The sequence below is a fragment of the Bombina bombina genome, chromosome 1 (assembly GCF_027579735.1).
Source record: "Bombina bombina isolate aBomBom1 chromosome 1, aBomBom1.pri, whole genome shotgun sequence".
NCBI classification, from domain to species: domain Eukaryota; kingdom Metazoa; phylum Chordata; class Amphibia; order Anura; family Bombinatoridae; genus Bombina; species Bombina bombina.
Window position 1 is genome coordinate 537,370,260 of NC_069499.1, and position 24,217 is coordinate 537,394,476.

The window sequence follows — 24,217 nt, forward strand, 5'->3', positions numbered from 1 at the left end:
CTTCACTGCTGGGCATAATACAAGTGTGATGTGCAGCAGCATTTAGCGGCCTTCTAATTACCAAGAAGCAATGCCAAAACCATATACAGTATGTCTACTATTTCTGAACAAAGGGGATCCCAGAGAAGCATTTACAACAATTTTTGCCATGATTGCATAAGCTGTTTGTAAATAATTTCAGTAAGAAACCTAAAATTGTTAAAATATTAACGATTTTTTTAATTTGATCGCATTTGGCGATGAAATGATTGCATGAAATATACCAAAATGTGCCTAGATCAATACTTTAGGTTGTCTACTAAAAAAAAATATATAGTTTTTTTTGATAGGTAAATATATATAAAAATGCTCTATTTCTGTTAAAATGTAGTGATGACAAAAATGCTAAAAATGCTCTGGTCTTTTGGGGTAAGTTTTTGTCTAAAATGCCCGGTCCTTAAGGGGTTAAAAGGAAAGAACATTTTATTGTCTTTTTTTCTTGCTATTTTGTACTTCAGGTGGGGAGTAAAATCTAGAGGCAGCAGATGCCCCCTTGTGGATGCCGATGGCAGGGGTAGTTATGTTTAGGGTTATATTGCATTGGGAGAAAATTACAGAGAAAATTTTTGACATCAGACATAGATTATCCTGCAATTCAAAATTTGTGGTATACTTAATTAATTGTAACATTCGTTGTAAACAATATGTAGGAAGGACCACTAGACTTCTTAAAGATAGAGTTAGAGAGCATTTGCTCTCTATTAAACATGATCCCCCGCCACACCAGTGGCGAAACATTTTTCTGCACATTTTACTTCTATGAATATTCCTATCAATGATAGCAATTTGAGCACTATGTTCAACTTTCAGGGCATTGATTATGTCCCCTCTAGTATTAAGGGGGGAGACAGAGTTGCAATCCTTAATAGGAAAGAAGCTTTTTAGATATTTACATTATCTACAGGTGTCCCTCAGGGAATGAATAAAATTACAGATATAAGATACTTTGTGGATTGAGTGTAATATCCACTTTAGTTATGTGATAATCATTTCATGTGTGATACGTCCTTACCTTAGTCATGGCTTCTTGTTTTCAATCTCTATTCAGTAGTGCTTCCATGTTTGACATTTAGTGACTAGGATAGATTTCCTGTAGTAAGGTTGTCTAAAAAGGCACCAAGTGAAGAGTTTTAGTTATGTGTTTTTTTGTTTAACACTTATTTAGTTTGGGCATTTACACACACTAAAGTTTTGTCTAGATGAGCCCGGTTTAGGAAAGGATATATTATTAATTCTATATAATTTACTTTGCTTTATTTAGTTCTTAGTTAATATGACTATTTATTCATCAACTGCTTTATACTCACTTCGATCTATAAGGGGTCAATGCATGTTCTTTAAAGTATTTTTTATGTGAACATCTATACACATTTTATACACATTTTTTTGAATATATATCATTATCTTAAATCTCATTGTTTTTTTTACTTTTTTTTGCATATTTTCATTCACATTTATTATTCACTAATTATTCTCCATGTTATTGAATATTTTATTCATGTTGCACATGTAATAAGAAATTCACTTTTAAACACAGCTGTTTATTATAGCTTAAACACCACTTTATTCTTTAACTATGGATAGTCATTTAAAGAGTAGTGAAAAGGAATATGGACTCTTCACTAGCCAAACAAATACACAACCACTTGTGACCGCAATTGCCTTGGGATCTTTAAGCAATATATACGGTGATCTTTCCTTATTATTACGTGTCATCATATTGGATTTCATTTTATAAATATGCACTAATAGTATCCAAATAATAGAAATTGGTTTTGTTACATATTTTTGCATTTCTGCTATAAGCTTGTTTTCTCTCTTATTTATATTACATTTATATTTAATGAGTTCAATACTTTTTGAGCTCAATACGATTGGCATTATGCATTACATAATAATATTACTTTATAATTGCCGTATCACTTGATCTCTTGGAATTAGGGGATAACTTTAACAATTTTAGCTTTTATTAAATTTGTTTAAGACTCATTCTTTGCTCAACTACCATTTTACATCTCATAATAACAAGTAAATATCGCAGGATTTCATTGTCTGTGTCCCGTATAGACAGTTCATATGTATCGCTTTTATGTCATTTTTTTTATACAAGATTTGTATACAGTAGTTACTAGTTGATACATTTGTAGATTAATAGAGAATATCACGATATTTATAAGTTCTTTAACTATGTAGCGCACGCTATTCCTTTACATTGGATTAGTCTTTTTAAGCAATGTCTGTATTACCATGTTTAGTCCCTGACGAAGTGCCTACGGGCAGGAAACGCGTCGGACGTTAGTGTTGTTCTCTGCTCACTCCAGAGCTTGTTTGTACCCTGTATATCCTTATGACTTACAATAAAGTCATTTTTACCTGCACCCATGCTCTACGGATTGATTTTTACCTTGCTACAGATTAACTGTTCTGCATTATATTGCATTGGGGACAGTTGTGTTTGCTGTTCTGATTACGTTGCAGCTGAGAAGTCAGGGGAGTTTAGTACTAGGGTTATTTGCCAGTGGGGGGTCTCAGATTGTTGTTAGAAGGTCTGGGAGTTGCAATCACGGTTTATTGCCAGTAGTGTTAATTTTGATGGCAAATTTCGATTTACTCTTAGTTTTAAGCCCCTATTTATCAAGCTGTCAACCACAAATACGCTGGACTTCCTCAGTGTAATTGTGGCAAGCTTGATTCAACCTAGTTATCAAAGCCTACAGCTCGGCAAAAGTTGAAATCTGTGACATAACATACAATCCGCCGGTCTCAATCCGACACAGATCAATGCTTACATCATTACAGATGCTCTGAATACATATTCGGCACTATTTGACACTTTTTTAAAGTTATCAAATAGTTGACCGGTACGCTCATGGCTATTCAGACCCAGTGTACCTGGTTTTCAATCCGCCACCCTGGAGGCCGCGGATGCCAAAGGAATCAATGGGAGTCTGAAAGCAGCAAAAGCTTATGTTCGATGCGGCCAGATATCCCATTGTTTTCAATGGTCGTAAACCAGTAAAGTTTACAACTAACACCCTAACATAAACCCTGACTCTAAACACCCCTAATCTGCCGCCCCAACATCGCCGCCACCTACATAATGTTATTAACCCCTATTCCGCCACTCCCGGACACCACCGCAACTAAATAAATATATTAACCCCTATTCCGCCGCTCCCGGACCCCACCGCAACTAAATAAAAGTATTAACCCCTAAACCCCTGGCCAGTCCCCGACATTGCCATAAACTGAATTAAGCTATTAGCCCCTAAACCTAACAACCCGCTAACTTTACATTGAAATTACAACATCCCTATCATATAATAAATTAAAACTTACCTTTAGAATTAAATTAAACTATATTAAACTATTAATTAACCTACCCTAACTATTATACTAATATTACCTTAAACTACCAATTAAATTAACTGTATTACATATTAAAAAAAAACTAACCCTACTCAAATTATTTAAATCTACAATAAAAAATTACTAATTTACAAAAACAAACACTAAGTTACGAAAACAAACGAACCACAGTATCAAAAATAAAAAAGAATTACACCTAATATAATAGTCCTATCAAAATAAAAAAGCCCCCCCAAAATAAAAAAACCTAGCCTACAATAAACTACCAATGGCCCTTAAAAGGGCCTTTTGCGGGGCATTGTCCCAAAGAAATCAGCTCTTTTACCTTTAAAGAAAAATACAAACACCCCCCAACAGTAAAACCCACCACCCCAACAACCAACCCCCCCAAATAAAACCCTTATCTAAAAAAACTAAGCTCTCCTTTGCCCTGAAAAGGGCATTTGTATGGGTATTGCCCTTAAAAGGGCATTTAGCTCTTTTACTGCCCAGACCCTACTCTAAAAATAAAACCCACCCAAAAAAAACCTTAAATAAACCTAACACTAATCCCGACGATCCACTTACAGTTCTTGAAGTTCCGCTTGAAGGATCCATCCAGCTGGCAAGAAGTCTTCATCTGGGCGACAAGATGTCTTCATCCAGATGGCCTCTTCCATCTTCATCCAGCCGACGAAGTCTTCATCCATGCGGCCTCTTCTATCTTCATCCTTCCGGCGTGGAGCGGGTCCATCCTGAAGACATCCGTCGCGGAGCGGGTCAATCCTGAAGACATCCGACGAGGAGCTCCTCTTCAATACGGTCTCCGCCGTAAACTGGATCTTGAATGCAAGTGATGTCATCCAAGATTGCGTCCTTTGCATTCCTATTGGCTGAAAGGTTCCAATCAGCCAATAGGATTAGAGCCGCTAAAATCCTATTGGCTGTTCCAATCAGCCAATAGGATTTGATCAGCTCTCATCCTATTGGCTGTTCCAATCAGCCAATAGGATTTTATCAGCTCTCATCCTATTGGCTGCTCCAATCAGCCAATAGGATGAGAGCTCAATCCTATTGGCTGACTGGAACAGCCAATAGGATGAGAGTTGTTCAAATCCTATTGGCTGATTGGAACAGCCAATAGGATTCTAGTGGCTCTAATCCTATTGGCTGATTGGAACCTTTCAGCCAATAGGAATGTAAGGGACGCCATCTTGGATGACGTCACTTGCATTCAAGATCCAGTTTACGGTGGAGACCATATTGAAGAGGAGCTCCTTGTCAAATGTCTTCAGGATGGACCCGCTCCGTGCCGGATGTCTTCAGGTTAGAACCGCTCCGCGCCGGATGGATGAAGATAGAAGAGGCCCCATGGATGAAGACTTCACCAGCTGGATGAAGATGGAAGAGGCCGCCCGGATGAAGACTTCTTGCCGGCTGGATATATCCTTCAAGTGGAACTTCAAGAACTGTAAGTGGATCGTCGGGGGTTAGAGTTAGGTTTATTTAAGTTTTTTTGGGTGGGTTTTATTTTTAGAGTAGGGTCTGGGCAGTAAAAGAGTTAATGCCCATACAAATGCCCTTTTCTGGGCAATGAGGAGCTTAGGTTTTTTAGATAGGGTTTTTATTTGGGGGGTTGGTTGTGTGGGTGGGGGGTTTTACTGTTGGGGGGTGTTTGTATTTTTCTTTACAGGTAAAAGAGCTGATTTCTTTGCAAAAGGCCCTTTTAAAACAAGTATCAAGTAACTCAACACAACAAAAAGTTTCTACAGCTAGCACAGGCACAGCATTACTAAACCCATACTTGTGGGTTATTCTTATTTCTATAGGAAGAATCAATTTGATTGTTCATAGATTCTAAAATTTTTCAGCAACGAAATTAACACTCATTATATACTTCTGGAGTAAAGGTTTATTAACCTGTTTTTATTTATGGTATTAAGGTTTGAACATGCAATACAGATTTAACAGATTTAACTGTTATGGTATACAACATGTCTTTTTACTTATCTTAAACTAAAATAAAACCAAGTTTCGTAAATTTTGAAAAAGAGCAGTTATTAGATATGGATTGATTATAACAAATTGAATAAAGTGTTAATTTTGACAAGAAAACAAATTTTGATTTAGTTTTAGTTATAGTCTTGACTAAAATGCCATTTTAGTTTTAGTCGTATTTTAGTCATCAGAACGTCTTTAGTTTTATTCTCATTTTAGTTTAGTTTTAGTCGACAAAATTAACACTGATTTGCCAGTAGGAAGTCTAGGGGTTATGGTATTTATTTATTTTTAAATATTTAATTTTTTTATCACCTATATTTTAGGTAATTTAGAACTTGTAAAACATTTTGCTGCAGCATTTTAGTGATAGCCATAAGATACTGATACCAGACAGCTAAGGCTACCCCTTACCCCCCTACAACCTCACCCCTGTTGTTTCTCAGTGGTTTTGGGCTCCTCAGAGCAACTACAATCCCTGGAAGCTTTGGCTTGCTTGTCTTGTGAAAAGCTAGTGTATAACCAGGAAAACCCTCCTAGGCTGGCCGGGCCCCTGGAACTCCCGGTCGGCCTCCTCACCACGGACACCCACCTAACCCCTCTCAGGCTGTCCAGGCTCCTGGAACTCCCGGGCATCCACAGGACAGCAGGACACCCACTAACTTTACCCCTGGTCGCTCCAGTGACCATGTGCCCCAGAGCTCTGCTCTTTAGGGGATTAGTAGCCTCTAGGGAGGACAAGAGGTGGGGGAATTACTGGAGGGGAGCTGCTTTGTGAACCGGGGGTTTTGGACACCCCTACCCCATAACTTCATAACAGACTGTATCTCCAGTCCCCAATAACGAATCATGCCGCTTCTTGGACTGTGGCATCTGGGGACCGAGCACTTTCAAATGACACCCTGGAAGTGCCGCTGCTCCCCCGGGATCACCCCAAAACCGTCACCACTGTGTCCTGGGATTCTGTGGGACTATGGTTGCTATGGAGGCACCGGTCAGTCTGGAGGGGCGGGAATGGCAGGTAAACTGTGGCTTTGTCTCCCTGTTTTATCAAGATTTGTGTGTGTGTATAAAAGATGTGTGTTTGTCCCAATAAAGGCAGTTCTTATTTCACCTGAATGCTAGTCTGTCTAGTCATTTAGGTGGGCTCCTGCTAGAATCCCTTTCCTGGGCTACATAGCAGCCTGTTCCAGGCAAAGGAAGGACCCTCTGGCAGAGCTACCCAGTCAGGGTAGCTGGAGTCTGCCACAGGGTGGGACACTGAGTACTTGTGCTTTCGTGCATCAGGGGTGGCTACAGACTGTGGTCACTTGCCAGCTACATACAGTAGCTGCAGTTGGCAGGGAGGAAGCAGGACCCGTCGGGGTAGCCAGGGTATCCGTCACATTGGTTGGCAGTGGTGGGATCTGCTTCTTCCACACGATTCCTGCTGACAGAGAAGGGCCACAGTAGCTTTCAACTATGGAAGCCGAGTACTTAAGGAGAGTACAGGAGGCACTGACCCAGCTGGACGGTCCTGGTTCTGAACTGGACCAGCTGAGCTGCAGGAGCATTGTTGGCCAGCAACTATGGAGGGAGAGGCTTCAACAAGAAAAGGATTGGGATGGAAAGGTCCTCCCACAGATGATGAGAGGTACTGGGTCCGGTGGGACTTGTGAGTGCTTTTCCTGGGAGAGCAGCCCATGGAGGAATGGCTATCGGAACTAGATCGACTGGTCGGGGCAGAGATGTGGGTGGAGGACGGCTACTGGGACCTCCAATGGCTCGCTATGCAAGCACGGCCATGGCTGGAGGATTGCTCCCCTACAGAGGGCTTTGGCTTTGGCGGCCCTGGGTTACTATTGGAAAAGTTAACAGAAGACCCAGAATTTGGGAGCAGGGCAAAACTGAGAGTAACAAACATTGGCCTCTCCCGAGAGCAGCTGTTGGATCTCTCGGAGGTATTCCGGCTGGTATCCAATATGGTATAACTTATTTCCAAGAATGGGAACTGGAAAAGGCATACAAGAGGCTGCTAGACCGAGTTCTGCGGCATGCCATGGAGTCTGCATGGAGCTGTGGTACAGCACTCTGGCAATCATGGAGGTTGGCCTCAGATAAGTGGCAACAGAGCATAAGAGACAACGAGCTGCTAGATACAGATCAGCAGCCTGGCCCCAAGCTTATAGACTTGGACAAGGGAGCCACCCCAGCAGAAGTGCTGGCAACAGGACAGAGAGCCGGCGGCCTCTGCCCAGCACTTGTAACAGCTCCAGGAAACCAGTGAGAGGAGGAAGTCATCCTCCCTCCCCTTACAGAGAACCCCTTGCAGGGAGAGATGGATGTCGATAACTCCCCAGCAGCAGAACCCCTTCCCAGGAGAGGAGACAGTTGGTCTCTCTCCCCAGCGGCAGAGCCAGGAGCAGGGAGAGGAGACAGGAGAAAAGGGGAGATACTAATGGCACTGCTTAAATTTACAACTTAGGGTAGCCTATTGATCTCTGGATCAGGTAATATGGTATAGATATCCTTCCAGATTTATTGTGTTACTAAAAATGGCTGAGGTGCTGTGTACTTGTTTTGTGAGACGAGAATTATCAATCCTTGGATTGATGGATTGTACACCTATATAGCACTCATTCCCTAATTGATAGTGACAAAAATTGGACAAGAGCTGTGTCTCCTGGGAGGAGAGTGTGCGTGGGGATATTTATTAAAATATAACCTTTATTGGTAATTTTTTTAAATATAAGGCAACAAACACAATTGACATACAAACTTTATTAAAAACACAGGTTTGGGTCTTTGTAGGTTTTTATCCGTTATTCACGGAATACATTAAGTGGTTGTGGTGTGTATTAGAAATTACTTGAGTTTCAAGTCAGGTTAATCTCGGTAATTGTATAGTATTTTGTTATACTTTGAGCTTATATTTGGGAAAGCTGATGTGTTATGATATTTACTCTAATATTGTATATGTGGTCTATGACTCACCATTCAAATCAAATTTTCATATTAGAGGTATTAACGTAAATATCCCATATTATCACAAAAGTTTGTTATTAATGCTTGTAGTCTTGCATTTAATATGTATCTTAGTGAGACAATACCTGATTTCCTAGTGGTTATATTCTTATCTCAGTATGATATTGTTGGAAATATATGCATAATGCTATTTTAAATAGCCTCCTAGCTATGTAAATACAAAAAGTACTGTCTGTGTGTAGTATAATAATACTGGTCAGTGAGTTAATATATTAACCCCTGTAATGTCTTTGGATCGTATATTTATCAATACTTATGTATGCACGAGCATTATGCTTGAATCACTACACAGAGATTATGTTACTAAAATTCCTTTGAATTTTTAAAGTTGATAATATGTACTATAATTGTTATAACAGCAACACATTTAAGTAACATAGTAGCTCTAATGGATCTTGGCATTCTTGGATCTTTGATAATATTGGTAACACACTTCCAGTATAAGTTCACAAGAAAGCGTTTGGTAATGGTATTCTCATCATTTGTTTCTCTGATAATTAATATTAAGATCTTACGATATAAGAGTTATGGTAATCATGTGAGTATATTATAATGTTACAATAAAGTAGCTGTGCTTGGTATACTAATTATGCTCTTAGTATGTATCAACTATTACTTAGTAATATTAACTAGTTAAATCATATTGTCCACTTAGGCCTTGAGAGTTGTTAGCGGTATTATGGCGAGAATTCGCTAAATATTTGCGGTATTATCTGTATATTTGAATCTTCATACTAATAACCGCTTGCTGAATCCACGCTATAGATACTGATTGATTTTTGAAGTGATTCGCTAAGTATTTGTAATATTATATCAATGCTTAATGCATCACATCTATAATTGCTTACAATATTTGTAATACTTGCGATAATATATCTATATCAGATGTATAACATTGCTAACCGCTTACTAAATCCAAGGCTATAAATGCCAGTTTGGCTTAAGGTGCTTCACTAAGTATTGGCGGTGTTGTATGTATATTTAAAGCTCCATGGTTCTGGCCGTCGGCTGATTCTAAGCTTCTAATATCGATTGAACTAAGAATATTGCTACTGAGTTAACCCCATTTTCGAGTAAATTTACTTAATATTGTGCACAACCACAATAGTTATATATAATATAAAGACCTCTGTTCCTGCTAATTAAAAAATGCTAACTGGCATTCTACAAACAATTCCCTAACATGTTTCACCACTAACGTGGCTTTTTCAAAGGGTACGGCGCGGCCATATAGATGTCTATTTATTGGCTGGCACTACTCCTCCTATTGGACGTTTTGAACAAATCAGGTTGTTCCTTACGAGGAACCAATCGTTGAATGAGAGACAGCCTGTGTGTATTAGAAAAGGAGTATCATTGGGTACGGCTGTTCCTTCATTCATGTGTTATATATAGATTCCAGATCTCAATGCAGTTTTGCAATGAAAGAAATATGCATACCTTATTTCAATGAAAGGGGGAAAGAAGGAGAATATTAGGAAGGATAAGACCTGAGATTTCTTAAATTATTCTTGGAATAAACGTTCACAAAAAATATTATTTGTAATTGTTGTTTATGTGTTTTATGAATTTGAATATGCCAATGACAGATTGTATTACTGGCAAGTTATCCATTGATCAATGTTGATCTTGTGGTATAGGGATGGGTACAGGTAACTAGCAGAGAGGATTTTTTCTCAATATTCATGTTATAATGGGTTATGCTGAAATCTCTTTATCTTGAAAGAGAAATATGGATACCTGACTAGATTAAGATGGAAAATATCTAGAAAGAACACCAACAGCAGTAAAATTGGAGAATAATAATAATAATAATGTGTAGAGTGAGGAATAATTAATACTAATAGTAATATTATTAAATGAATTTAGATATTTATAATGGTCTCCATTCGACTAGTTCTTACATTTACTTTTATGTTTCCATTGTTTGATGGTTCATTACAGCTGGTAATATAAGGGAGAACAATGGTGAGTTTTATTATCAGGAGCTGTTCCACTGCATACTTAAAATTTGATGTAAGAAGTACTGTCTAGTGTTTCTCATATTGGTCGGTGTTATGTTAACTGAGGAAGTGTACTTTGAGATAAAAGTCTTATTATATTGACTAAATGTGAATCCAGGAAGTGATGATGTTAAAATAAACTAAAGTATGACCCTTGAAAATAAGAGATTATAAAATTGAAAGTTCTAATAATATAACTATTTGTTTAAATAAAGTGATGCGGTGCCACATGTGGTACAAGTGAGAGTGAGTGTGATATAAGCACAAAATAGTGCTATTACTAACGTGATGATGAAACAACAAAATTAAATATTTGTGGGTGAAAGATAATTGAATATCTACTTGGTAGTGGTCATAGAAGCAGATAACGAATATTAAAGTGTCAGTGATGAGTGATGGATATATAATCCATGTTTAGTGACTAATGAATTTATAGTCAGTATGATAATTGCATTATGCTTTTTCCAGAGTTATTTATAAGATCTTTTCTGGGTTACTGATATTTGTGATCTTATTTCTATCTACAGGTATGAAAAATAATTGTTATGTTCATTTAACCCATTGGGTTGTATGGAGTTAAGCAGATAAATCCATCTGCTTTCATGTTGTAATAAACTTGTTTCTTTGTCTCCACCTCTGATTCCTAGGTTAATTTTGTGTATACCAAAGCACATTAGCCCTTCTGCCTTTCCTTGATGGAATTTATAAAAATGTTGTGCTACTGATGAAATGGCCTTCTTGTTCTTTAAATCTTTATCTGCATTTCTGATATTACGCACATGTTCTTGCAATCTTGTTCGTAATTTACGTGTCGTCATCCCTACATAAATTTTGGGACACTTACATTGTAAAACATAAATTACACCGGTAGTGTTGCAATTGATGAAAGATTTGATTGGGTGTTTTTTATCAAATCTGTCTGTAACTGATGTTGTTTTTTTCAGAAATTTGCAGCTAATACAATTCCCACATGGGTATGATCCGTTTTGTATGCCACTGACAGTAGTTTTCTTTTTGCGAGTATAATGGCTGGGGCTCACTAAATCTTTCAGATTTTTTGTGCGTCGATAACTGATGTCAACTTTGGATCCTAGGAATTGATCCAAGGTATTATCTGCTTGTAAGATATGCCAGTGTTTGTTGATTATTTGAATTATGTCTTTGCTCTGTGTGTTATAAGTTAACACTAATCTGGTTTTGCTATCATTAGTGCGAATCTTAGGTTTCAATAAGTTCTGACGTTCTGTTTTTCTTGCTCTATCCTTTGCTTTTTTAATTAGAGATTTACTGTACCCCCTCTGGCTAAGGCGATCTGTTGTTTCTTGTGCTCTTATTTTATATAAGTCTGGTTCCGAACAGTTTCTCCTTCCTCAGTTAACATAACACCGACCAATATGAGAAACACTAGACAGTACTTCTTACATCAAATTTTAAGTATGCAGTGGAACAGCTCCTGATAATAAAACTCACCATTGTTCTCCCTTATATTACCAGCTGTAATGAACCATCAAACAATGGAAACATAAAAGTAAATGTAAGAACTAGTCGAATGGAGACCATTATAAATATCTAAATTCATTTAATAATATTACTATTAGTATTAATTATTCCTCACTCTACACATTATTATTATTATTATTCTCCAATTTTACTGCTGTTGGTGTTCTTTCTAGATATTTTCCATCTTAATCTAGTCAGGTATCCATATTTCTCTTTCAAGATAAAGAGATTTCAGCATAACCCATTATAACATGAATATTGAGAAAAAATCCTCTCTGCTAGTTACCTGTACCCATCCCTATACCACAAGATCAACATTGATCAATGGATAACTTGCCAGTAATACAATCTGTCATTGGCATATTCAAATTCATAAAACACATAAACAACAATTACAAATAATATTTTTTGTGAACGTTTATTCCAAGAATAATTTAAGAAATCTCAGAAGGTCTTATCCTTCCTAATATTCTCCTTCTTTCCCCCTTTCATTGAAATAAGGTATGCATATTTCTTTCATTGCAAAACTGCATTGAGATCCGGAATCTATATATAACACATGAATGAACAGCTGTACCCAATGATACTCCTTTTCTAATACACACAGGCTGTCTCTCATTCAACGATTGGTTCCTCGTAAGGAACAACCTGATTTGTTCAAAACGTCCAATAGGAGGAGTAGTGCCAGCCAATAAATAGACATCTATATGGCCGCGCCGTACCCTTTGAAAAAGCCACGTTAGTGGCGAAACATGTTAGGGAATTGTTTGTAGAATGCCAGTTAGCATTTTTTAATTAGCAGGAACAGAGGTCTTTATATTATATATAACTATTGTGGTTGTGCACAATATTAAGTAAATTTACTCGAAAATGGGGTTAACTCAGTAGCAATATTCTTAGTTCAATCGATATTAGAAGCTTAGAATCAGCCAACGGCCAGAACCATGGAGCTTTAAATATACATACAACACCGCCAATACTTAGTGAAGCACCTTAAGCCAAACTGGCATTTATAGCCTTGGATTTAGTAAGCGGTTAGCAATGTTATACATCTGATATAGATATATTATCGCAAGTATTACAAATATTGTAAGCAGTTATAGATGTGATGCATTAAGCATTGATATAATATTACAAATACTTAGCGAATCACTTCAAAAATCAATCAGTATCTATAGCGTGGATTCAGCAAGCGGTTATTAGTATGAAGATTCAAATATACAGATAATACCGCAAATATTTAGCGAATTCTCGCCATAATACCGCTAACAACTCTCAAGGCCTAAGTGGACAATATGATTTAACTAGTTAATATTACTAAGTAATAGTTGATACATACTAAGAGCATAATTAGTATACCAAGCACAGCTACTTTATTGTAACATTATAATATACTCACATGATTACCATAACTCTTATATCGTAAGATCTTAATATTAATTATCAGAGAAACAAATGATGAGAATACCATTACCAAACGCTTTCTTGTGAACTTATACTGGAAGTGTGTTACCAATATTATCAAAGATCCAAGAATGCCAAGATCCATTAGAGCTACTATGTTACTTAAATGTGTTGCTGTTATAACAATTATAGTACATATTATCAACTTTAAAAATTCAAAGGAATTTTAGTAACATAATCTCTGTGTAGTGATTCAAGCATAATGCTCGTGCATACATAAGTATTGATAAATATACGATCCAAAGACATTACAGGGGTTAATATATTAACTCACTGACCAGTATTATTATACTACACACAGACAGTACTTTTTGTATTTACATAGCTAGGAGGCTATTTAAAATAGCATTATGCATATATTTCCAACAATATCATACTGAGATAAGAATACAACCACTAGGAAATCAGGTATTGTCTCACTAAGATACATATTAAATGCAAGACTACAAGCATTAATAACAAACTTTTGTGATAATATGGGATATTTACGTTAATACCTCTAATATGAAAATTTGATTTGAATGGTGAGTCATAGACCACATATACAATATTAGAGTAAATATCATAACACATCAGCTTTCCCAAATATAAGCTCAAAGTATAACAAAATACTATACAATTACCGAGATTAACCTGACTTGAAACTCAAGTAATTTCTAATACACACCACAACCACTTAATGTATTCCGTGAATAACGGATAAAAACCTACAAAGACCCAAACCTGTGTTTTTAATAAAGTTTGTATGTCAATTGTGTTTGTTGCCTTATATTTTAAAAAATTACCAATAAAGGTTATATTTTAATAAATATCCCCACGCACACTCTCCTCCCAGGAGACACAGCTCTTGTCCAATTTTTGTCACTATCAATTAGGGAATGAGTGCTATATAGGTGTACAATCCATCAATCCAAGGATTGATAATTCTCGTCTCAGAGGAGACAGGAGGTCTCTCTCCCCAGCGGCATAGTCAATCCCTGGTAGTGGAGGTAGTCGTCCTCCCTCCCTTTAAGCAGAACCCCTACCTGGAAGAGGAGACAGTCAGTCTCTCTCCCCAGCGGCAGAGCCAGGAGCAGGGAGAGGAGACAGTCGGTCTCTCTCCCCAGCGGCAGAGCCATCCCCTGGGAGCGGAGGTAGTCATCCTCCCTCCCGTTAGCAGAACCCCTTCCTGGGAGAGGAGACAGTCGGTCTCTCTCCCCAGCGGCAGAGCCATCCCCTGGGAGCGGAGGTAGTCATCCTCCCCGTAAGCAGAACCCCTTCCTGGGAAAGGAGACAGTTGGTCTCTCTCCCCAGCGGCAGAGCCAGGAGAGGAGACAATTGGTCTCTCTCCCCAGTGGCAGAGCCATCCCCTGGGAGTAGAGGTAGTCGTCCTCCCTCCTCTTACAGAGAACCCCTTGCAGGGAGAGATGGATGTCGATAACTCTCCCCAGCAGCAGAACCCCTTCCCGGGAGAGGAGACAGTCGGTCTCTCTCCCCAGCGGCAGAGACAGGAGCCGGGAGAGGAGACAATTGGTCTCTCTCCCTAGCGGCAGAGACATCCCCTGGGAGTGGAGGGTAGTCGTCCTCCCTCCCCTTACAGAGAACCACTTGCAGGGAGAGATGGATGTCGATAACTCTCCCCAGCAGCAGAACCCCTTCCTGGGAGAGGAGACAGTCAGTCTCTCTCCCCAGCGGCAGAGACAGGAGCCGGGAGAGGAGACAATTGGTCTCTCTCCCTAGCGGCAGAGACATCCCCTGGGAGTGGAGGGTAGTCGTCCTCCCTCCCCTTACAGAGAACCACTTGCAGGGAGAGATGGATGTCGATAACTCTCCCCAGCAGCAGAACCCCTTCCTGGGAGAGGAGACAGTCGGTCTCTCTCCCCAGCGGCAGATCAATCCTTTGGGAGTGAAGGTAGTCGTTCTCCCTCCCCTTACAGAGAAGCCCTTGCAGGGAGAGATGAGTATCGATATCTCTCCCCAGTGGCCGAATCCCTTTCTGGGAGAGGATACAGTTGGTCTCTCTCCCCAGTGGCAGAACCCCATACAGGGAGCAGAGACAGCCGGTCTCCCTCCCCAGCGGCAGCACAGTTTCCTATGGAGCGGAGGTAGCAGACATCCCTCCCCAGCGGTAGATCTCCTTCTTGGGAGAAGAGACAGACGGTCTCTCCCCTTAGTAGCTTGGCACGGTCTCTATCCTTTTCTTGTCCCGGAGTATTTCTCACCGGGGGCAGGCGTTGCATTAGGTAAGGAGGATAAAAGCTTATACAGTTGGTGCCACATGTTTGGGCACCCAAGCTTTGCCTGCCCCACCAAGGAGCAACCTCCACCTCCAGTCTGGGGTGAAAATACAGCTGGGAAACCGGCACTAGCTTTGTTTGTGGGTGGGTCAGCCGGTACTAAACAGAGTGTCACAGAGAGAGGCAGTGTGGACATGGAGCTTAAGGACACTGGAACTTGTGGGACAGCAATTGTTTGGGAGCTCTGCCTTATGTGACTATCCCTGCACCCAGGGCGCAGGGTATAAATGCCAGCAGGAACCCCCCATGATGCCCCAAGCTCAGGAGAGATGGGATAACCTCTCCCAGCAACCGAGAAATGGAGGGCCACCGTTGGACAGCCCAAGGCCGACCCGATAAGGGTCTAGTCGGGTCTTCCAAACTGGAGGGGGGGAGATGTCACAGATACCAGAAAGCTACGGTTATCCCCCACCCCCCTACAACCTCACCCCTGTTGTTTCTCAGTGGTTTTGGCATCTTCAGAGCAACCACAATCCCTGGAAGCTTTGGTTTTTTTGTCTTGGGAAAAGCTGGTGTATGACCAGGAAAACCCTCCTAGGGTGGCCGGGCCCCTGGAACTCCCGGTCGGCCACCTCACCACGGACACCCGCCTAACCCCTCTCAAGCTGGCCGGGCTCCAGGAACTCTTGGTCGTCCACAGGACAGCAGGACACCCGCTAACTTTACCCCTGGTCGCTCCAGCAACCATGTGCCCCAGAGCTCCGCTCTTTTGGGGATTAGTAGCCCCTAGGGAGGACAAGAGGTGGGAGAATTACCGGAGGGAAGCTGCTTTGGGAACCGGGAGTTTTGGACACCCCTACCCCATAACTTCAACGGGCTGTATCTCTGGTCCCCAATAATGAATCACGCTGCTTTTTGGACTGCAGCATCTGGGGACTGAGCGATTTCAAATGACACCCTGGAAGTGCTCCCCTGGGATCACCCCAAAACTGTTACCACTGTGTCCTGGGATTCTGTGGGACTATGGTTGCTATGGAGGCGCCGGTCAGTCTGGAGGAGTGGGAATGGCGGGAAAACTGTGGCATTGTCTCCCTGTTTTATCAAGATGTGTGTGTTTGTCCCAATAAAGGCAGTTCTTATTTCACCTGAATGCTAGTATGTCTAGTCATTTAAGTGGGCTCCTGCTAGAATCACTTTCCTGGGCTACATGAGCAGCCTGTTCCAGGCAAAGGAAGGACCCTCTGGCAGAGCTACCCAGTCGGGGTAGATGGAGTCTGCCACAGGGTGGGACACTGAGTACTGGTGCTGTCGGGCATCAGGGTGCTGTCGGGCATCAGGGGTGGCTACAGGCAGTGGTCACTTGCCAGCTACATAGCTTCAGTCGGCAGGGAGTAAGCAGGACCCGTTTGGCGGAGCTACCCTGTCGGGGTAGCCGGGGTATCCGTCACACTGCACTGAAACCACTCCTGTATAAATGATAGGAAATTATATCTGTTGTAAGCTGTTGCATATGACTGTAGGGAACCAGGCATGATTGCTTGTAAGTAACTCCTTTGAGTGATAGTTGTATACCAGAGGTTTCTCCAAGAAGGCCTCAGATTTTTCAACCACTATTCATGACAGAACATAATTGTCACCCATAGCTGCCAGCATGAAGAGGTACCGGTAATGCAAAGATATAAAAAAGTAAAAATCTATTCATGTGCTATTCAGTTTTTATGAAAAGCTGCCAATGTGTCACACTGCTAGCCAGACTATGTAGGCATCTCTCTTTTTTCCCTCTGTTTCTAGTATGTCTGTCCCTAGCCTTCTTTATGTAAAAGAATCTTCAGATAGAAAATTAAGGGCTATATTACAAGAGGAGCCATAACGTTAGCAAGTGTTAACTAACACTCATATTACAAGTTGAAAGTAAATGCAAATGTTCAAACGCAATTGCATTTTCCGCACAAAGTTTTTACGCAAGCTCAACGCTCACGTAAAGAATTTGCCATTGAAAAAAGTTTCACTAAACAAAAAAATTAAAACATTAAACGTAAGTTTCATAACCTACACTATCAACCCAAAACACTATTAACCTCTAAACTGCCACATTACCATGTCAAATTAACCCTCTACACTATTAACCCCTAATCTGCCATAACCCCCCCATCCCAAACTACCCCACTAGACTATTAGCACCTAAACCACCACATCCCCATCTAAAAACTACCCCGCTACACTATTAACCCCTAAACCACAGTAACCCCTACAATACTTAACCCCTAAATTGCCATTACCCCATCGCAATACCTCCTTGTCTATTAACCCCTAAAATGCTAATACTGCACAAAATAACCCCCTACACTACTAACCCCTTAAGAGCTAATCCCCCAAGACCCCTAGCCTAAGACCCCTAGCCTAAGATCCCCTAAGTTGTAAAAAATAAATAACACTACCAGATTAACAAAAAAACCTTACCAAAAATAAAACAACACTGATAAAAAAGATCTATCCTAAAACTAAAGTACACTAAAAAAAATAATTTAGATTTAGATTCACCATCTTGAATCTGGCTCCTTTGGGGAGCAGCGACGAGTCCATAGCAGCACTCCTCAGTCCCCTGGTGGTGCTCCATCTTCTTTGGCGGTTCTCTTTTGATCTTCCACCAGATCCTTCTTCATGCTATCACTGCAGCACACAGAAGATTGAATGCATAGTTCCCCGTTATATGGGGTGCCCTTCCATTTCTTTTGGCTGATTTTTTTTAATTCCAATTCAAATCAACCAATAGGTTTTTGTTTTTTTAGAATATTTTTTTTGCAAAAGAGCTAAGATCTCTTTTTTACAAAAGAGCCAAGATCACTTTTTTGCAAAAAAGCTATAATCACTTAAACTAGGGCACTGCGTGACAAATGCCCTTTTCTTCAGGGTGATTTTAGTTTTTTTTTTTAATGGTAAGGTTATTTTATTTGTTGGGTTGTTTTATTTTTATCTACAGAAAGAGAAGCTCTCTACCAGGAATAAACAACAGCTCAGTAGCTTGTTCCAAAATGATTTATCACCTAGGAGTAGCCAAATTTTGCCAAATTGTGCTTTTCACAGAGGAGAACTTTCCTAAAGTAGGTCAGTTTGATCCTATCTAGTAAGGTCAGTCCAGCCTTAAATACCAGGCAATCTTCCTCAGAACAAGGCAACCCCAGATGATTGTTTCAGCCTTCTGTGGGCCTCGTCAAGGAGGTGCAGCTATATCCCAATAAGCACATTCGGCAAGGAGTCCAGGTCTGGTGTTCTCAATCAACCTTAGGAAGATTTCCCAAGGGTCATAACACAAATGCATACAGAAAGAGAAGCAATCTACCAGTAATGAACAACAGCTCAGTAGCTTGTTCTATTGTGAGTAACCACCTGGGAGCAGCCTCTTTTAGCCCATTTGTACTTTCCACAGAGGATAATTTCCTGAAGTACATCAGTCTAATCCCACCTTGTAAGGTCAGTCCAGCCCGGAAATACCAGGTGATTCTCCTCTGAATAAGGAAGATGGTTTTAGTATAGGGTTCTTTTAGGGGGACTTTTTTTAGGGTACTTCAGTTTTAGGATATGGATTTTTTTAGTAGTGTTATTTTATTTTTAAGGGGTTTTTTTTAATAGGAGTGTGTGTTTTAAATTTTTAGAGGGTCTTAGGTTAGGGGTATTGGGGGAGTTAGCTGTTAGGGGGTTAAGTAGTGTAGGGGTTATTGCAGTGGGGGTTGTAGCAGTTTTGGGGTTAATTGGTTATGGGGGTTATTATAGTGGGATTTGTGGTGGTTTAGGGGTTATTGAAGTCAAAGGGGTTATTGTGATACTGTGAACATAGTATCCTGTGGTTACTTTCAACTTGTAATACCAGTGCTACCCAAAGTTAACGATTGAGTAGGAGTGGTAAATGCAGCTCCACTTGTAATCTAACCCTAAATGCTATGAATTGAATCATTACTTTCTTTTCATAGCATGCATTGTCACGATTCTAAAAAGGATAGTTTTGTGAAAGGTAACTACTGTCTTATTTATTCCCCCCTTTCCCTTTATCAGCAAGTTGATCACCTACATATCAATGGGTTGCTTATAGTAAGTTTTAGTTGTTGTTTGTTTCTCTTTTTTTTTTTCCTTTTTTTTATTTGAAGTTTTCTTTTCTCTATTTTTCATTTGAATAGGAATAAATGATGAAACAATGTTTTTGTGATTAAAGCATGACTGTATGAATCTGCGGGTACATGCTATATTCCATCAGCTCAGTATGTCTATAAAAAATAACTGTATGAAGTAATCCCTGAATAACAGTTCAGCTCTGGTACTGTTTGTTGATGTGAAGCGGATTTTCACACTTTTTTCACGCATCACCTGGCTCTTCTTGCGCTCTCCTGATCTACACGCTATTTGAGTTAATAGTCATGCTCCATGTGACTGTGAAGGGCATAGCATCCCAGATACAGAGTATTTTGGGTAACTCACCTTCACCATGAAATCCCTATTTCATCATTTCTTCCTGGCTATAGATGCCTATTAGGATCATCATTCTCTAAATGTATAAACTATTTAACGTAACCCATTTTCTAATTTTCAAAACATATACAGAATAAATGAAGCTTTGTCAGTCAGTGGTTATATCCCCAGTTGATGTAAAAGTAGATTATATTGTAGTTGAAACACTGCATGAACAATGGTGGAAACTATATAAAATTTGTTGACACGTTTTTTTCCCAGCAATTTACTTATACTTTATTACTCAGCTCCTCTTTTATACACACACACACACAAGCACACACATGCACGCAAACATAAGCACAAACACACACACATACAAACACAAGCACAAACACACACACACACACACAAACACAAGCACAAACACCCACACACACACAAACACAAGCACAAACACACAAACACACACACACACACACAAACAAGCACACACATGCACACAAACATAAGCACAAACACACACACAGACAAACACAAGCACAAACACCCACACGCACACAAACACACACACAAACACAAGCACACACATGCACACGAACATAAGCACAAACACACACACAGACAAACACAAGCACAAACACCCACACGCACACAAACACACACACAAACACAAGCACACAAACATAAGCACAAACACACACACAGACAAACACAAGCACAAACACACACACAAACACAAGCACACAAACACAAGCACACGCATGCACACAAACATAAGCACAAACACACACACAGACAAAAACAAGCACAAACACCCACACACACAAACACACACACAAACACAAGCACAAACACACACACAAACACAAGCACAAACACACACACAAACACACACACAAACAAACACAAGCACAAACACAAACACACACACTGAAACACACACACAAACACACACAAACAAACACACACACTCAAGCACAAACACACACAAACATACACATAAACACAAGCTCAAACACACAAACGCACACAAACACACACACAAACACAAACACAAGCACAATCACACGCAAACACACACACACACAAACACGCACACAAACACAAGCACAAACATGCACAAGCACAAACACATGCAAACACACACACACAAACACATGCACACAAGCACACATACACAAACACACATATAGACACACACGCAAACATATAATATAAATTTTTTTAATAGCTATTAATGCCTCTTTTATCTTATGAAGTACACCATGGCAGACTGATATTTTCTACAGTTTAACTGGACTGATCTTATTTTTATACTTGATAAAACGACCATGTTGTGTGGTTGAGAAATGTGTTGCAGCAACATTAAACTTGTCTTTTAACATTTATATACGGAGGAGTCTTTCTGCCTGATTATTCAGATTGAATTTGCTCTATCTGCACAGAGAACTATACAAACCATTACATCACAATTGGTTTGCCTGCACTATATCTTCAGCCTGTTGTTTGATACTTGGATTCAAACTTCCCTTTGATCTTACCTGTGACCTGAGAACTGGTCTCTACCTAGATACAGGATCAGTATCCAGTTAGCTGACTACTGCAAGTGTCAGCCTGCCTGTTTGCACTATCTAGTGCCTTCAAAAATTGTGAGTTTTACTATTTACCTTCTTTATTATATATCGCATATGGATTTTACTATGAGGCGCCCATTTTCTTTCTAACCTTGACCTGTAATATGTTATATTACAGCAAGAGCTAATTTTATCTGTTCTTAATTCGTCACAACAGAGAAGATAAGATATCTGGTTAATTTTATAAATGTGCCCCAATTGCCCCCAAAATACAGTGCAGTGTAGTTTTTATTAACTAAAAAATTGTAGCATTTTTATTTTTTATTAAAATAATTGCAAAAAGCAGTTATGAGGGGTTCAAGTAAGTTAGAGGGTGTAGGGTGTTAGAAAAAAAAAGGTACTGAAAAGTGCCTTTACATTGTGGTCTATGGGGATTGTGTGTTCTCTATAAATATATATGTATTTGCTTAGAAACATATATATTTATGTGTTTATATGTGTATATATACTCAAAAAAAATAGAAAACAATCTCCTTATAGGTGAATGGGACCATAAAGGTGCTCCTTAGTATTCTAAGAAAACAGAGGCAAATTCACTATGCACAAGCCTTGTATGTGTAAAACAATATGAAAATGTATTTGATATGCATTAAAATTGAAAACAAACTCACAGACTCACAAAAGACAAGGGTAGAGTTACGTCATCTGACGTGTTTCACGCCAACTGGTGCTTTCTCAAAGATAGTTTGGGAGTGTCTTGATTCAGGTATAAATAACCTAATTTGCAGAGCACACCCCCAGACACCTGACGTATATGGTGTCCATGCAAGATATCACAAACCAATAGGAAACTATGTAATCCAGCTGTAAGTGCGTGAAAGGCACATTACTATTGGTTCAAATGAAAAAACCTTTATCTTACGGCAGTATGCATGGAAAACATCACACTCATAGACACTAAGTACTAGAAACTAACAGATACATACACATATTTAGTTGCAAATAGTATATAACAACAGTCACTTGCTCACAACAATAAAAAACACAAAATGTGGTATTAAAAAACTAAGGACTCAGAAAATATAGCAGATATATAGTAAGCAACGGCATGTCATATTACATCTATTTAGACACATTGTACTTTTACATGTTGCCATATAGCTACTATATGTGAGAGATGTATACCACTTTGTAACAACTTTCACTATTCAAAAATCTCAACTTATGGAAACATGGCTTTGATATACACATCTTAGATGTTACATTTACATACTTTTATTTATTTAAATAATGGGGCAGAGATTTTTAGATATATATTGGGCTATACATTTTACAGGACTCTGATGTTAGGACATTGTGCATAGTACATTTCTAATTGTTTTTATTGGAATTATAGACCCTGATATAAATCTGTCTCACCTCAAATTTATTCCATTTGGTTCTTTGGTTTCTAATCTAAAGATCCACTGGACTTCTATATCCAACAATTTTCTGTATCTATCTCCCCCTCTTTTACTTGTAGGGATATAATCAATAGCCTGAAATGTCAATGCATTCTTTTTCTCCGGGTGTAGATTAAAATGTTTTCCCATTGGGGTCTTAGGAGGGTCTCTATCAATAGATGTAAGATGTTCACATATTCTGCCTTTTAAATTTCTACTTGTGGAACCTGTATATTGTTTGCCACATACCTTGCATGTAATTACGTAGATAACATATTTAGAACAACAGTCTAATCTATACCTAATTTTATGTATAGAATTATTTGTAGTTGATGTTATAGTCTGACCTGTTTTGCAATGAATGCATACATTGCCTACCACAGCGAAAGAAACATTTTCTAGCTAGACATGTGTCTCTGGTTTGGTATTCTGGATTGTATATATATACTTAATCAAATGGCTTCCAATGGTGGTCGCTCTCTTTGGAATACATTTGACTCCTTTTTTCCAGAATGTTTTTACACTCGGAATCAAGGGTCAAAATTTCCAGGTTTTTATATACAATGGTTTTTATTTTTCCAAATTGGTTACTGAATTGTGTAATGAATTTTATATCCTCTAGGGTTTCTACCTTATTCTGATTTATATTTTGTTTTAATAATAGGTTTTTCCTGTTTAGGTTTCTGACTTTATATCTCAACTCAAGTAGAGATTCTTTGTTATAGACTCTTTTTTCTAGTCTGTTGACAAGATCCAGAGAGTGCTTATCATAACTCTGTATGTCAGTACATATTCTCCTAATTCGAATTAGTTGCCCTTTAGGGATACCAGTTTTTAGATGTTTAGAATGACAGGAGTCTGCTAGTAAAATTGTATTTCCTACAATTTTCTTTCTGTAAAGTTCTGTAAATATCCTTTCTTATTCCCCTTTTAATTGAATGTCAAGATATTCTATAGTATGTTTATTTAATTGGTACGTGAATTTCAGATTTAGTGAGTTGTTATTTAAATATTCAACAAAGTTTTTGGATTGTTCTGATCCTGACCAAATTATTATCAAATCATCAATGTATTTTAGGTATGATTTGATGAAGCTGTTATAGGTGTTCTGCTCACTGTATAGAGAGCAGAGAGACTTAAACCACCCCAAAAATAAATGTGTGTAC